Source organism: Colossoma macropomum, unplaced genomic scaffold (genome assembly GCF_904425465.1).
Source record: "Colossoma macropomum unplaced genomic scaffold, Colossoma_macropomum, whole genome shotgun sequence".
Taxonomy (NCBI): Eukaryota; Metazoa; Chordata; class Actinopteri; order Characiformes; family Serrasalmidae; genus Colossoma; species Colossoma macropomum.
Genome location: NW_023494789.1, coordinates 24,737,810 through 24,752,403, shown reverse-complemented (window position 1 = coordinate 24,752,403; position 14,594 = coordinate 24,737,810). Strand labels below are relative to the sequence as shown.

General features: G+C 38.2%; 1 pseudogene; it reads left to right on the top strand.

Annotated features, from left to right (window-relative positions):
• Nucleotides 1-580: 580 nt before the first annotated feature.
• LOC118807620 lies at nt 581-12,253 on the top strand (annotated as a pseudogene).
• The last annotated feature ends 2,341 nt before the right edge of the window (nt 12,254-14,594 follow it).

Below are 14,594 nucleotides of genomic sequence, written 5' to 3'. Positions count from 1 at the left end.
TCTGACGTGGTTGGCTACAGTGGACTGTGTACAGCCACGGTTAGCCAATAAGCTAACATTAGTTAGGCTACTATTGTAAGATTAAAGCACAAAATCAACCATAATAATACAGTCTAGAGGCAGACTGTGTATCATACAGTCTCTCTTTATTTGACTGTTTATAGTGAGTGGTGATGAACTGTCTAAAGGTTTTTGATTAAATGCTGCTAAAATTAGCAATTCCTCTGTATTGGAGGTTCAGTGCTGCTATATGAGGCCCCACCCCTTTAAGGGTCAAATCAGCAGAGCTACTGGTCAAGGACGCAAATTTGCATTCATTGACTGGCTTTCAAAAATCTGCTGGCAAAAATGTGAGATGCCATGTTTGTTTATTTTCTAAGTGAAAATAAGTTCATCCTGAACATCCTCTACAGAGAGCACATTTACATATGACATTTTTCTGCAAATTCAATAATTAAGCATTAATATAATTATGAATTAATTGTAGTTATTATCATTATAGTTTTGAAACTTTTGAAACGTTAAACTTGTGTTATTGTAGTTTTCATCCCATCTATTTTTCAGGGTGCTGACTCATATGATGTCACCGCTGTTCTACCCTCTGCTGACCTTTGCGCTCAGTGTCTCTGGTGATCACGTACTGGGCCGTCACCTCTGCGTATCCACCTCAGAGCTACATTCACTCTCACAGCACAACTGACTCACCTCACAGACACAGCACCATCACTCTCAGTCACTTTCACCAACTAACAGACAGACAGACTGATTGTCAGACAGACAGATACATAGACCGATGGATAGACAGACAGAGACAAATGGATAGATGGACAGACAGACAGATAGATGGATAGACAGACAGAAACACAGATAGAAAGACAGACATAGTACTTATAAAAGCTGGATACAAAATTTAAGTTTATATTACAAAGTAATCAAATGATTCAAAGTAATCAATGTAAATATAAAGTGCTCCTATAGAGGAACTTCCAGCTGATCCTTAACTGCCTCCTGCAGCTCCTGTCCACCTCCAATCAACCGATCTATAAAGTTTTCAACACCACAGAGTGTGAATACTCTGGACAGACCTGCGACCCTCAGGTCAGTCTCCAGAAACAACTTTTAATAATATTAAGAATTGATAATAATAAAATGATTATAATAATTTCTACAGTACACATGTACACTACATTCTTCTTGTACTGTACTTTTTTCTATTGTAAAGTTTGTGTGAATTTATATACCATAATTAATTTCTACATGATCATTTTCTAAATCTCTTACAAATTAACAGACTGTTTTTGCTGCAGCTGTAGGCTGAGCATGGGTGGGGCTAAACTGCTGTAGGCTGAGTGGGCAGGGCTAAACTGCTGTAGTCTGAATGGGTGGGGCTAAACTATTTTTTTTTCCACAGAAGTTCAACAGCTCTAAAGTCTTCACGCAATGCCCAGATGCAGAATGTCTGTTTGCATTCTATGGCAGAGAGACGTTCCTCCATAAGTACCTGATCGTGTTCCAGTTCTATAACCTGTTCACGTTCTTCTGGTGTGTGAACTTTGTGACGGCGCTGGGTCAGGTGACCCTGGCCGGGGCCTTTGCCTACTACTTCTGGGCCTTCAACAAACCGGCTGACATCCCGACATTCCCCATCTTCTCCTCTCTCGGACGGGCCCTCAGGTGCATTCACTATTCCTACTGCCCAACTCCGTTTCATAGCATCATAAAACTTGGTCCAATAGTTTGCTAACAATTCAAATTTAGTCTTAACCCTGAACCTAGCAGAGCTGGCGAGCAGAAAGCCAACTACACTAACATGTTTGAGATGAGTGTGTTCAGAAGACCTGTCAAACCAAATCAGTTGACCAATAGAGTGCAGGTAAACGCCCTCTTCTAAGACCCGTCCCCTGTTAAAGTGCCAAAAGTCAGAAGCAAAAGAGCAATGCCAGAAGAAAAAAACATATCAGCAAAATCAGCAAACAGAAAAAAAGTAGAGCAAAAACTGGCAAAATAAGTAATACATTTATATCAGAATGAGAGAAAATAAGTAAACACTTTTTTGAAAGTTAAGCTTGAAGATTAAGCTTGAACTGTCATTATTTGTGCTTGCAGCATATTTTGGACATTTTGATACTTAAATTTTTTGCTGATGCTAACTGCATGCCTGATCATCACACACTCGCTTGTAACGTGTTAAGTTGGCTTCTTATCCAAATTTTTCGGCCCACCTTAAATGGCGCAGCAGTTACGAGCTACAATCATTTAAGGTGGAATGGAAAATTATACTAAGAAGCTGGCAAGCAAGAATAAACATGCTCGTGTGTTTCTGGCACCGTACATAGACTATTAATACATTGCCACAGCTAAAAACAGGAGCACAAAATCATGTGATTAGAGTGTGATTAATGATGGTCTCTCTCTCAGGTATCATACAGGCTCCTTGGCCTTCGGTTCTCTGATCCTCTCCATCATTCAGGTGATCAGGATGATCCTGGAGTATCTTGTGAAGAAACTGAAAAATGTGCTGGAGCTTTTCTGCCTTTTCTGTCTCTCGTTTCTCCTGTTTTTTTTCTGTGTCTCCTGTTTTCTGTCTTACCACGAAATAACATGAGAAAGCCGCTCGTTTAAATGTGCCTTCAGAGGTGCTTCGTCACTCAAAGGAGACGCAGGAGGAGGCTAAACTAACCTGTTAGCTAATGTTAGCATATGTGTTTCGTGATTCTCTATGACAAATCAGCAGTCTGCAGCGTTTTTACGTCACCTTTTGATATGGGCTCAGCTCACTTGGAACCTCGACAGAGGTGGTACCAGAGACAGTACCTGGTACCAGGTTTGCGAGTAGAGTCGAATCGAGTCGAGCCAGTACCATGAAGTGGAAAAGCGTGTTAAATTCCCAAGAATTCCTGCTGCATTACTTCTGCTGCATCCCAAACTACACACTAGCTCAGTAAATAGTATGTAAAAATGGTTCATATCCCATTAGAAGTGCACTCATTAGTGTAGTAGGTGAAGTACAGAAGTGTGTGGTTATGGACGCGGCGTTAAATCCGCCAGTGCAAACACGTTCAAACAGCTGCTCTGCTAAGCTGCTGTTAGCTGCTCTATTAAACACTTCCAAGACAAATTTTAAGGGTTTCCTGATAAAGAAACATTTATTGAGGTAAATTAATGCATTTATTAAGGTCACCTGATGTTGACGTATTCGCCAGCCATTTGTTCTACGTTTAAGTCACCTCAGTGTAACTGCAGCTCCATTTAAGGTGGAATGGAGAATGTAAATGAGAACCTGGTGAATAAGAAGCTTCAGCTTTATGTCTGTGTATTGGTTTATTATTTCAGAGCTTTGGCAGCTTTGATAGCCATTTTTCTAGTTTTATTGGAATTTATTGGAATTTTCTGGAGATATGCAGGTTACACAGATCCACCACCCTCAGATAGCGAGCGTACATTGGTCCACTGGCTTGATAAGGACCCCGGCTGTCTGTTTGCCACTGCTGGTCCATCCTCGGACCACCCAGATTGTTGTCCTGCATACAAGGCCTAACTAGTTTTTAATCTCCTCAAACAGATTTTTCATTTGAGAAAATAAATTAAGACAAATATTTTCAAAAACAGCGAGAAAAAAATGAATGACTAGGCCTCACACAAAATAATTTAGCTGAAATGTTGTGGCTGACACTGTGCTAGATTGGCTACAGCTGAATATTTATTTATAATATTTATGTAAAATGTTACTAAATATTTATGTTAAAAGTTACTGAACTATGTCACAAAGGATAAGAAATGAAAGAAATGGAAGAAAAATAAGTACATTGTGTCTGAGTGCAAAATAAGCAGGGAAAGTGGCATTTTGTCTAACATTCCACCTGCAGGACACCCAGAACACGCCAAGCAAAACGGCAGTGGACCACAACCTTTGCCACCAGCAGGCCAACAGTAGCCCACCATCCTCTTGTTATCTGGGTCTTGCTAATTGGAAACACTTAGCTCACCAACTAAGCTAATCTTAGCCAGCTAGCTGCTGTGTTACTTTATTCTTCTCATTTTGACCTTTTAGAATAAGAAACACAGCTCTATTAATCCTAAACTGCTTCTACTGTTTTATTTTGAGTGTCTGTTAGCTGGCTAATTTAGCTAATGTCAGATTACATTCAAGATAAGCTAATGTGTTAGCTTACATTAAACTCAGCATATCTTAACATATTGGAGCTTCTTTCTGTGAGGAAAACATGTTGAAGAAACTCAAAGTAAGTATTTTTTTACTCCTACACTTCTCTAAAGCTTAGTCATTCTTTTTTTATTAATACTTTTACTTTAAGCAAATTTATCACAAGCAACAGCCTAATGTTACTATGCTTTATCAGTACTCTTTACACACTACTTAGAAAGCTGTAGCGTTACAGTTTATTTGGATGTAATTAAATGATGCTTTTATTTTTATTGTTACAGAGTAAAAGTAAGTGTGCTTCACAACTCAGCTTCAAAACTGAGGAAACCCGTAGCTTGCTAACTAAGCTAACTTTAGCTAGATATCGACTGTGTTCTTTTACTCATTTCTTTTTCTAGATTAACAAGCACAGAAGCTCTTTATTAAACCTAAATCTGTTGTTTAAATGTTTTTGTGCTTGTTTGCTAGCTAAATTAGCTAATATCAGCAAATGTTCTAATGGGTTAGCTTATTATCACTGAAATCTTAGCGTGTTGGAGCTTCTTTTTGTGAAGAAAATGTTCCTTAAAGAAGCTCAGAGTGATTCTTAGAGTAGTTTTTACTCTTATCCTCTTTTTCTCTTAAATCTGTTTATTCTTTTAGTCTTTTATTTATACTTGTATTGGAGTGAATGTATAACTACAGTGGTGGTGCACTAATCTTAGTAAAGTAGGATTTTACAGTCTCCTGTTGAAAGCTGTAAGTGATTTCAGTATTGATGACTCTGCATCTCAGAATTCAAGGTTAATAATGATTTTTCACTCATTTTCTCTCCCAGGTCGCCATTTATGGTAAAAACTTCTGCACGTCTGCTAAGAATGCTTTTTTCCTCCTGATGAGGAACATTGTCCGGTGAGAGAAGCGACACATCACTCGGTGCTGTTATTCAGCTGGGATTAGACAGAGATAGTCGATTATAGACTATCTATATAATCAGCAGGAGTGGAAAATACTCCAGTGATTGTACTTTATTACTGTACTTAAGCATTAAAGGTTCCAGTACTATTGAAAGTGAATGCTTGTACTTTTACTCAGTAAACAAAATAATTTTAAAAATACTCTTTACATTTTCATTAAGACATTTATTCACTTGTTATAAACATCAAAGGCATTTGCATAAAACATCATTAGTACATTTTGGCCTTTTTCACTTAAGTGAACTGTGTAAAATCTATTTAGGTAAATGTTTTGTGGATCCATAAATGTTTTGTAGCCTAAATATAAAATTCATCACATTAGTTTTTGCAAAAAAATATATTTATTTTTACAAGTTTAAATTTGTCTCAAACATTTAACTTAAGATGAATACTTAAGGAGTTTTTTTTCAAGTGGCCACATTCTCTGACCAGTTGAGTTCCGACACTTTTACTAAGATTTTGACACATAATCTATCGACTTTTTCTCTACTTTTAATGCTTTTAGGGTTTTGTTTATACGTATCAGTAACTAAAGTTCATAAAGATGTTTTTTCATAATAATTTCATGTTTTGTGTTTTAGAGTGTTCGTGCTGGACAAAGTGACAGACTTCCTGTTGTTTCTGGGAAAGCTGCTAATAGTGGGGATTGTGGGTAAGTGCCGAGAGGAGCTGAATAAAATATACTAATAAAACTGAGAGCCGTTCCACACAAACTAAACTAGACCTCACCGAAAAGCAGGAATCTGCACCTGTAGCGCAACTCAGAGCAACTTATTCAGTTAAACTGAGTCCGTCTCAGTAGAGCTGTTGTAGACGGATCTTCTGTTTGTTATTCATTTCCATCAGAGTGTAGCAGTAAATTAAAGCGACACTCAGATTTACACAGTTTACCTTCCTCCTACACCCAAAATACACTTCTGTGCAAAAATATATAAAAAAAGGCCAAACCCAAAATACAGTGTAAAAAGTGTCTTGTCAGATCTACTTTAAAAAATTACTTCATGTGGTAACAAGAAATTGAACTGGTTTGATTCAAAACTACATTGATTGAAAGAATTAGTTAGTGTCAAAGTATTTATTTAGGTTGAATAAAGCAAGTTGATTTACTTGTTACCACATTAAGTCAATTTTTTAATTAGATCTGAAGAGACACTTTTTACAGTGTATGATTCACTGTCATCTATAAACATGGACGAAAGTACAGACTAAGCGGGACTTTATATTTGTGGTTCGGTTCCCAAAGCAGAAAATTAATATATATTTAATAATAGCAATAATGTCGCATTGGCATCAAGTCAGACCATGATTTAGTGAGGCCATGACTTTCCCACGATAAGTGCTCTTTTATTAAACACCAGCAGAAAAGGCAAATACATACTCACAAACTCGCAGGGGAGCTCAGCCACAGACAACATTAAACAACACAGTGCGTCTTCCATGATCCTTTGTGCATGGCTGCTTGCGTGGCCACACCTCCCGAGCTCGTCAGAGCCAGCTTCAGGTGGTAGCGTGTCGCGACAACAGTAATAATAATAATAATGATGATAATAATAACACTACATGAAACATATATAGTGCGTTTCAAGAACCCGAAGACACTTATAACTTAAAACAAAGAAGAACACAGTGTAACGTACTGAGAGAGGCGATTAGCTCAGTGGTAAGTAAGTGAATCAGACTGCTGGACATGCGGAGGAAGAGAGTTCCAGAGACAAGGAGCAAATCTAGAAAATGCTTTGTCGCCAAAACTATAAAGGTTGGATGTGGGAAAGGTTAGCAAATCAGCTGAAGACGAGCAGAGAGTACAGGTGGGTTTATAATGAAGGAGAAGATCAGAAAGTTAGGAAGAGTGATGTTGTTAAGAACATTAAAGTGAAGGTGGTACGTTACAGGAAGCCAGTGGAGATCATAGAGAACAGGCTGAGTGAGTATGAGTGAGAAGGTGAGCAGCAGAGTTCTGGACCATCTGAAATTTGTGAAGGGGGAAGAACTGACACCTGCAAGGAGAGAGTTACAATTGTCTGAACGACTAGATGAAAGCACATATGAGAGATGCAGCAGCAGAAATAGAGAAGAATGGTCACATTTTGGAGATTAAAAAACAAACTTTAATAAAAGAGCTGACATGGGCATCGAATGAGAGTCAGGTCGAAGATCCAGATTTCTGACCTGAGGGGACGGGGAGACTGCTATATCAAGATATATAAAGATAGTCCTGTCATGTCTTGTCCTTGTCTTTCTCCTTGGTTTCCTTGTTTTCCTCTGTTATGTGCTTTTGTTTATGTCTGACGTGTGTCTTTGTTTTCTAGTTTATGTGCTTTTGCGTTGTTTTGTTAGCTTCTCCCCTGTTCTGCCATGTGTTCAGCCCACACCTGTTTCTTGTTCTTAGCTCCGCCCATCATTGTTCTCAGCTGTCTCTAGTCTTGAGTGTTTGTATATATATACGCCCCTTGTTTCAGTCTTGTCTTTGCTTGGCAGTTGTAGCTCTGTTGTTATGTTGTTGCTTTGGTTCTGTTTCTTTTCTTGTTTATTTTACTCGTGTTCTTGTTTTTCCTGCTTATTGCTCCTGTTCCTGCCAAGGACTTCAAAAAAAGTCACACTTGCATCCTGCATTATCTCCTGATCACACAACGTTACAGAAAGTTGTGTTTCATCCAGAGCGTTTAAACTATAATATTATAGAATAATAACTAGAATATTTAAACTATCTGAGAGGTGAATTGCGTCCTGAGACATATCTGAGTGTCATCAGCATAGCAGTAAATGTCTAGTGTCATATGATCTTGAAGCATGTCATGCGCTACCCCGGGCACAAGGAGGATGCTGGAGGCAGGATTCACCATTGCAGCAGCTATTTTTCACCACAGATCTCTTCACTATGTAAGTGATGAATAGTAGTGGTCCGAAGACTGAACCCTGAGGGACCCCTTAAATGACAGTTGAAGTTGATGAAGTAAACCCAGTGAGAGAAATACACTCTTTCTATCTCCAGAGAGAAAGCATCTGCGGATATAAGAAGGTCATCAGTATCCTTAGTCATGGCATTTTCAGCACTGTGATATGGACAGAATCCAGACTGTAAAGGTTTGAAAAGATTATTGCTTAATAAGTAAGCTATAAACTCATTCAAGCATGTTCAACAGAAATGGGGGGTTAGAGATTTGGCGGAACTTATTGAAATTAGTTGAATCATGGCCTTTTTTTTTAGAAACCTCGACAAAAAGCAGTGAATGAGTAACAATCATGAGATGAGGAGTCAGAGCGGGTAGACAGGTTAAAATAGTTCGTAGAGGATCGAGGGAGCAGGTGGGTAGAGGCTGTAACAATATCACCCTAAATTCAGACTTATAAAACTGATAATTCCGGTCCTAAAATCTGATTAGCTGAGCCGCATTCAAAACCTTTGTAAAATCTCACCTCACAACAATTGAATTATGTATTACTAAGCCACGGAATGAAAAAACCCTCGTTGTATTAATAGTCTTTGACACTCGTGCTGCTTGCATGGACCATCGAGTATATTGATGAAGTAAGAACCTGTTTTTTTGTTTGAACTGAGGGGCTGGCAACTTATGTTCTTAACTAGAACTAGTCTTGTTAGCAAGCTAACAGGCTAAAAAATAGCAAACATGCTAAATGACTCCATTATTAATATCACAGGCCTCAATTAAAGTACTTAAGAAAATATTTATGTACTAACTTGCTGTGGCCATTTGGTGACTAAAAGTGCTTATGAAGTGCCGTGTTATCAGATGTTCATTGATATGTGAGAAAAAGTTAAACAATTCATGAAGTGGCCGCAGTATACAGCGATGGGCGACCAAACGTTTTCCTCATTCTTCTCATTCATTACATTTCTTTATTAATAACTTGGGTATTTTAGCGTATTTTATGTTGGCTGACATGATATAAAAGCAATAAGCCACTTGAGGCCATGCACTACAGTGATTTTATAATGGGGAGGAGGGTTTTAATTCCGCTTTACGTTGTGCCTAAGAACACCCTTCCCTGTGATAAAATCACAGTAATGCACAACCGCTTGTGGCTTATTGCTTTATTCTACTTCTGTCTGTTTTTTTTCAGCTGTGCAGTGCACATTTGTGATGTAGGTGTTGCACGATTAATTGGTATGAAATGATTAATTTCATGGTTAATCTGCTGAAGTAGTTGAGAAAAGTGGCTTTTAGCTGTTTTTTCTCTCTTTCCTGTCAGGAGTCTGCTCTTTCTTCTTCTTCTCAGGGAAGATAAAGGTTGTGGAGGAAGCGGCTCCGTCACTAAACTACTACTGGGTTCCCATTGTGGTGAGTTTAGACACAAGCATTAGCATTACTGATTTACTACAATAATACAGGCTACAGCTGAATTAAAAAACAGCTTTCCATTTTTGTTATTATCATTATTATTATTAGTAGTAGTAGTAGTAGTAGTAGTAGCATTCATATCAGATCTATGAAATTATTTAGCATTAGCATTATTGATAACAGAATATAGATTAGAATATTTAGATTAGTTTGCTGGAATTAACGTTAGCATTATTGATACTGCAATATAACAACTGCTGTATGCAGTTCTCTTGGATGATTAGCATTAGCATTATTGATATAACACAGTAATCCATAGTAATCCTTAGTTCCTGCTGTGTTGTTGTGGTATATCAGGATGCTAAATGTTACCGAATCAGCTGTGTTTATGCTACTGTGAGAAGTATTAGCAGGTTGTTTCACTGCAGTGTGTATTTGTTCTAGACGGTGGTGTTTGGCGCCTACATCATCGCCCACGGCTTCTTCAGCGTCTACGGCATGTGTGTGGACACTCTGTTCCTGTGCTTCTGTGAGTGTTAAAGCTTGATATATTCTGGCAGAGAAAATGCAGCACTCAAAACCTTCTGTCAGGAAAACACTGTATGCTAAAAATATCAACCCACTGCAGGCCAAACATTGAGGGCCACCTCACCATCTTTTAAACTTTTATTTTACAGTACAGTAAGAAATTCCTGTAATAGTTTAGTAAATATAAATCTTTGGATTATGCTTTGGATATGTTTATCTTCAACTCTAATGCTGTGTTTACATAATGACGTTCAAAAATATCGTTTTGTGCCTGCATGACTCACACCACTGACAACAATGGAAATGTTGGCATTACCAACATTTGATTGATTATGTAAGGTGAAAAAGGCTTTTTTGCTATTCTGATGTTTTGTTATATAATTTAGTTTCTCAAAAAAATTAATGGTTCACTGCCACTTCTGCTGGTGGCAATAATATAGGCACAAATATTTAGGTGGGTGAGACTGTTTTCCTCTAAATATACCAGATTAGACTTCAATATAGTAACTTAATGTCAATCAGAAAGGAAAGCATGACCATTTGGTTTCAAAACACTTTGAAAAGCTACATATTGTAGCACTGGCAGAAGAAAAAACACAGAGGTGGCCATGATTCTGCAATAACAAGTTGGCAGCAGTATCCCTTCTTGAATGGTAACATGCATGGCAAAACATACAACCAGCACAAACAATCGCTGTTTACATCAGATGTTATCAATGACGAGACTGGCCACTGGTTAAAATATGGATGGGAACGCTTGTAACGCTCAACTTTTCCTACTGCACTTGCATTTCACTGGCCTATTCATAACTTAAACTAACAGACAATGACATTAAACACCACAAACAAGTCCCTTTGTTGGAGGGCACGCACTACCATATGCCTTTGCTTGTGGTTATGTCTCTAGCCACACCTCCAGAGTCTCAGGTGCCAGCACCAGCCAGCAGCAGATTACTGCAATATGATATAACCAATAGAACACTGGAAGGGAAAATGATCAGTGTATCATCCCAGCTGTAATTTTATCCAATATAACATGCCTCCTGCGCTGTTCTACTGCCTTTTTAACTGGTTTTATCCACTTTACTCTGTACGTGCTGAGGCTTTACACTCACTGTAACACTCCCCACTCTTATCTGCTCTTTTCACTGGTGAGCTCTTTTCGCCCGGCTTTGAGTGTAATCCTTTTCTTTGTCTCTATTTCTCTCCATCATCTCACTCTTCCCACACTACTGCCTCTCTGCCACCTCCCCGCTCTCATTATAAACACCAAAACACGGCTGCCCGAACTCACCGGGCCGAAGAACTTGGAGAGGAATGATGGCTTACTCGTCATTACTAAACCACCAGGAAAGTGGAGGAGGTGACAGTAAACTGTTACCAAGCAACCGACCATACGCACACAGCTGAAACATAAACACGTAATAACAATAATGTTAAAAATGTAAGTTACAGCTGCCGTTGCTCATGGAAAAAAGGTCAAACAAAACTGAAGTGTAATAAACTGAATTGAGAATACTGTGAGAGCGCCCCCTGCTGTTTATCAGAACGTTGTTGCTCCCCAGTTTCAGTCTCCATTTCCCAAACGCTTTAGCTGAGCGCGCTAACGTTATTCCTCCTAATAAACAGACACGTTCAGCTCTGTCTCCTCATTATTCACCACCATCACTGTAATATTTTATCAACATTAACACACGAAGGTAGTAAGAGGGGACGGTGGGGGTCGAGTCTGCAGCATCTGACATTTTTAAAATGCAGAGTTAGAGAAGAAAAACATCTCAAAAGTGAAAGCAGCGTTTTACAGTATAAATAAATGTAGCATCATTATGCTGGTAGTGAACTAATAGCTGCCTACAAACAATATAAACGATGCTTGAACAGAAGTTAGGATGCTGTTGAGGTTTGTCCTAAAGTATTTAGGTATTTAGCTCTAATCGTAGTGAGGGAGTGAGTTAGAGGTTTACACTGTTACTGTTCACTGCTGAGCTGATTTTGGTTCTGATTTAATGGTTGTTCCCTCAGTGGAGGATCTGGAGCGCAATGATGGATCTGCAGAGAGGCCGTACTTCATGTCCAAGAGTCTCCAGAAGATACTTAATAAAAAAAACAAGGTTATGAGCAAAAAAACCTCCAGAGAGAAGAGACAAAGGAGAAAAAAAACAGGAGGAGAAAGTGGGAGAACCCAGTGATCAGAGATGGTTTTATTTGTATTACCAGTGTGGACTCCAGTCAGATCACTTTACTGTTCATTCTGACCAGCCGGTTCAAACAGTACAGAGTGTAATATTGTGAGTTTTGAGCTGTTTCATTGTTACTGAGTGTTACATTCGCATTTTAGAGGTTAAATTCTTTAATATTCATCTGTTCTGACTGTATATTTACAGATTGTTACTGATTGTTTACCTTTTTCCCCACATTGTTTGTTGTTTTAATGTATACCGTCCTGTTTTTTTTTTGCTCATTGTGCTGATATATTTTTGCATCAGAAATCTTTCTTTTGCTTCTGACATTTGGCACTTTTTAACAGGGGGCGGGTCTTAGAAGAGAGCGCTCACCTGCACTTTCTATTGGTCAACTGATTTGAGTGACAGGTCTTCTGAACATGTAGGTGGGCTGCACCAGCAAGTATAAAGCTGAAACTCTGACTAAATCAAAATGTATCTACTAATTCTGTAGCACCAAACGTTAAACCTAGTTTAAAAATAATCAGGATTACATTTAAACCATCATTTTAATTCTGGATTACTTTTACAGTAAATCTAGATTCAATTTAATTTTGTTGCACCGTTATTTTAAACCAGGGGTGTCCAATCTTGTCCACAAAGGGTCGGTGTGGCTGCAAGTTTTCACTCCAACTTCTACTTTAATCAGATGGACATTGTCTTCATACATTTCATTAGGTGACCTCCTGCTTTGTTGGCGTGAAAACCTGGAGCCACACCAGTCCTCTGCGGATAAGATTGGACACCCCTGATTTAAATTTCATTCAGGGATAAAATTTAAAAACTTCTTATTTTGGTGGTTTAAATTTACAACTGTGTTACAACATTGAGTGTTCTCACAGAACAGAAAATCTCTCTGAGTAAAACTATATTAATATAAAGCAAAAAGCTTTATACTTTGTTGTAACTCACTGATGGTCCCAAAAGGGGGCGCTATTAGCGCTCTTGTAGCTTTTGTGTGAATCACTAAAATAGAAGGACATAAACACGGCAGCGGATCTAAATAATGCACGGTTTACAGTTTTAAACTACGTATAAATGAAGTAAACAGCTGAAGACTGAATAAACTCAAGATACGAACGCGGCCTTGTTAAACTAGCTGATCCAGGATGAACAGCTTGGCAGATAGCTAGCTAGCATTAGCTAGCAGGCTAAAAGTTTACTTTACAATATTCTGTGTAAGAATTAAATAATAAGAGTTTTTACTGTGGCTTACAGAATAACATACAGAGCGTCTGTATTTAAAATATTTTGATTCAAATTACAGACAGGTTTAGTGTACATTGTCAGCAGTCTTCTCAGTGCTGAATAAACAGCGCCCCCTGCTGACGCAGAGCCTCCAGGTCTGATAACAGATTGTTTAAACGTCTTAATCAGCTCTTTGCCTGTGAGAGCTGTTTCTGATGTAGCTCTGAGCTAGTTTACTCTCAAAAATGGAAAAAAGTACGTTCTAATCACAGACAGTGTGGATAGTACTGTTATCGTCAATCAAAATGTAGACTGCTTAAGGCACAGATTAAGGCTTTAAGCACAGATTTGTTTATCCATGTTTAAAATTAAGTGGTGCAACACAATTTAAAACAAATCCTAGGTTAACAAACCCTTCATTAGGTCTAAACTCTGTTTAATTTATGTCTTGTTGGTGCAGCCCACCCATGGCTGCTCAGCATGAACCGCCCCCACCATAACACGTCCTACTGAGTGGTGCTATGAGTGCAGCGCTGTACCGGCATGTCTGGCGTTATGAACAATGTTTGTGATTTTCCTTGTAAGTTCTTAATGTAATACACGTTTATAGGTCCTGTGTGAACCTGTATGAAAGAATATAACTGTTGTTTTGGGTATTGATGAACATAAACTTAGTTGTTTATAAAAGAACAAAACTACCACCTTTCAGGTTTGCAGAGATTTTTTTAGGAGGTTGAGTCTAGTTAGGATGTTTGTGTAATACTGTTTTCTTATGTGGAGTTAATGATAAGATTATGAAGTTAGGAACTGTTATTCTGTAAAGGCTACTGTCCTAGATTTCACATTGTTTGTAAATTCTTGTTGACTCAATTATAAAATGCCATTTTAGAGTTGAATTTTTTCGTCTTTCATTTGTGTATTAAAATAGCATTATGCAAAATGTTAGCTAACAATAGCTGACTATCACTAGTCATCAATGCCCTAAGTTTGCTATTCACTAAATGTTTATCTAATGGGAGCTATCCAAATCACAGAAAACTTTATAGCTTACTGATGTGGCCTAGGAATTTTACCCAACCTACCTGGTTTAGTTGTCTGTTGAGTCTCTCTATTCTTTTCTTTATCTGACAATATCAGGATCATGGTGGCACTGCTAGTGTCGCTGAGCTAAATAAACAGTTTATCTGGCCAGTTAGTTAGAAAATGACCTACTGAACAAAACCAATATTTAGTTTAG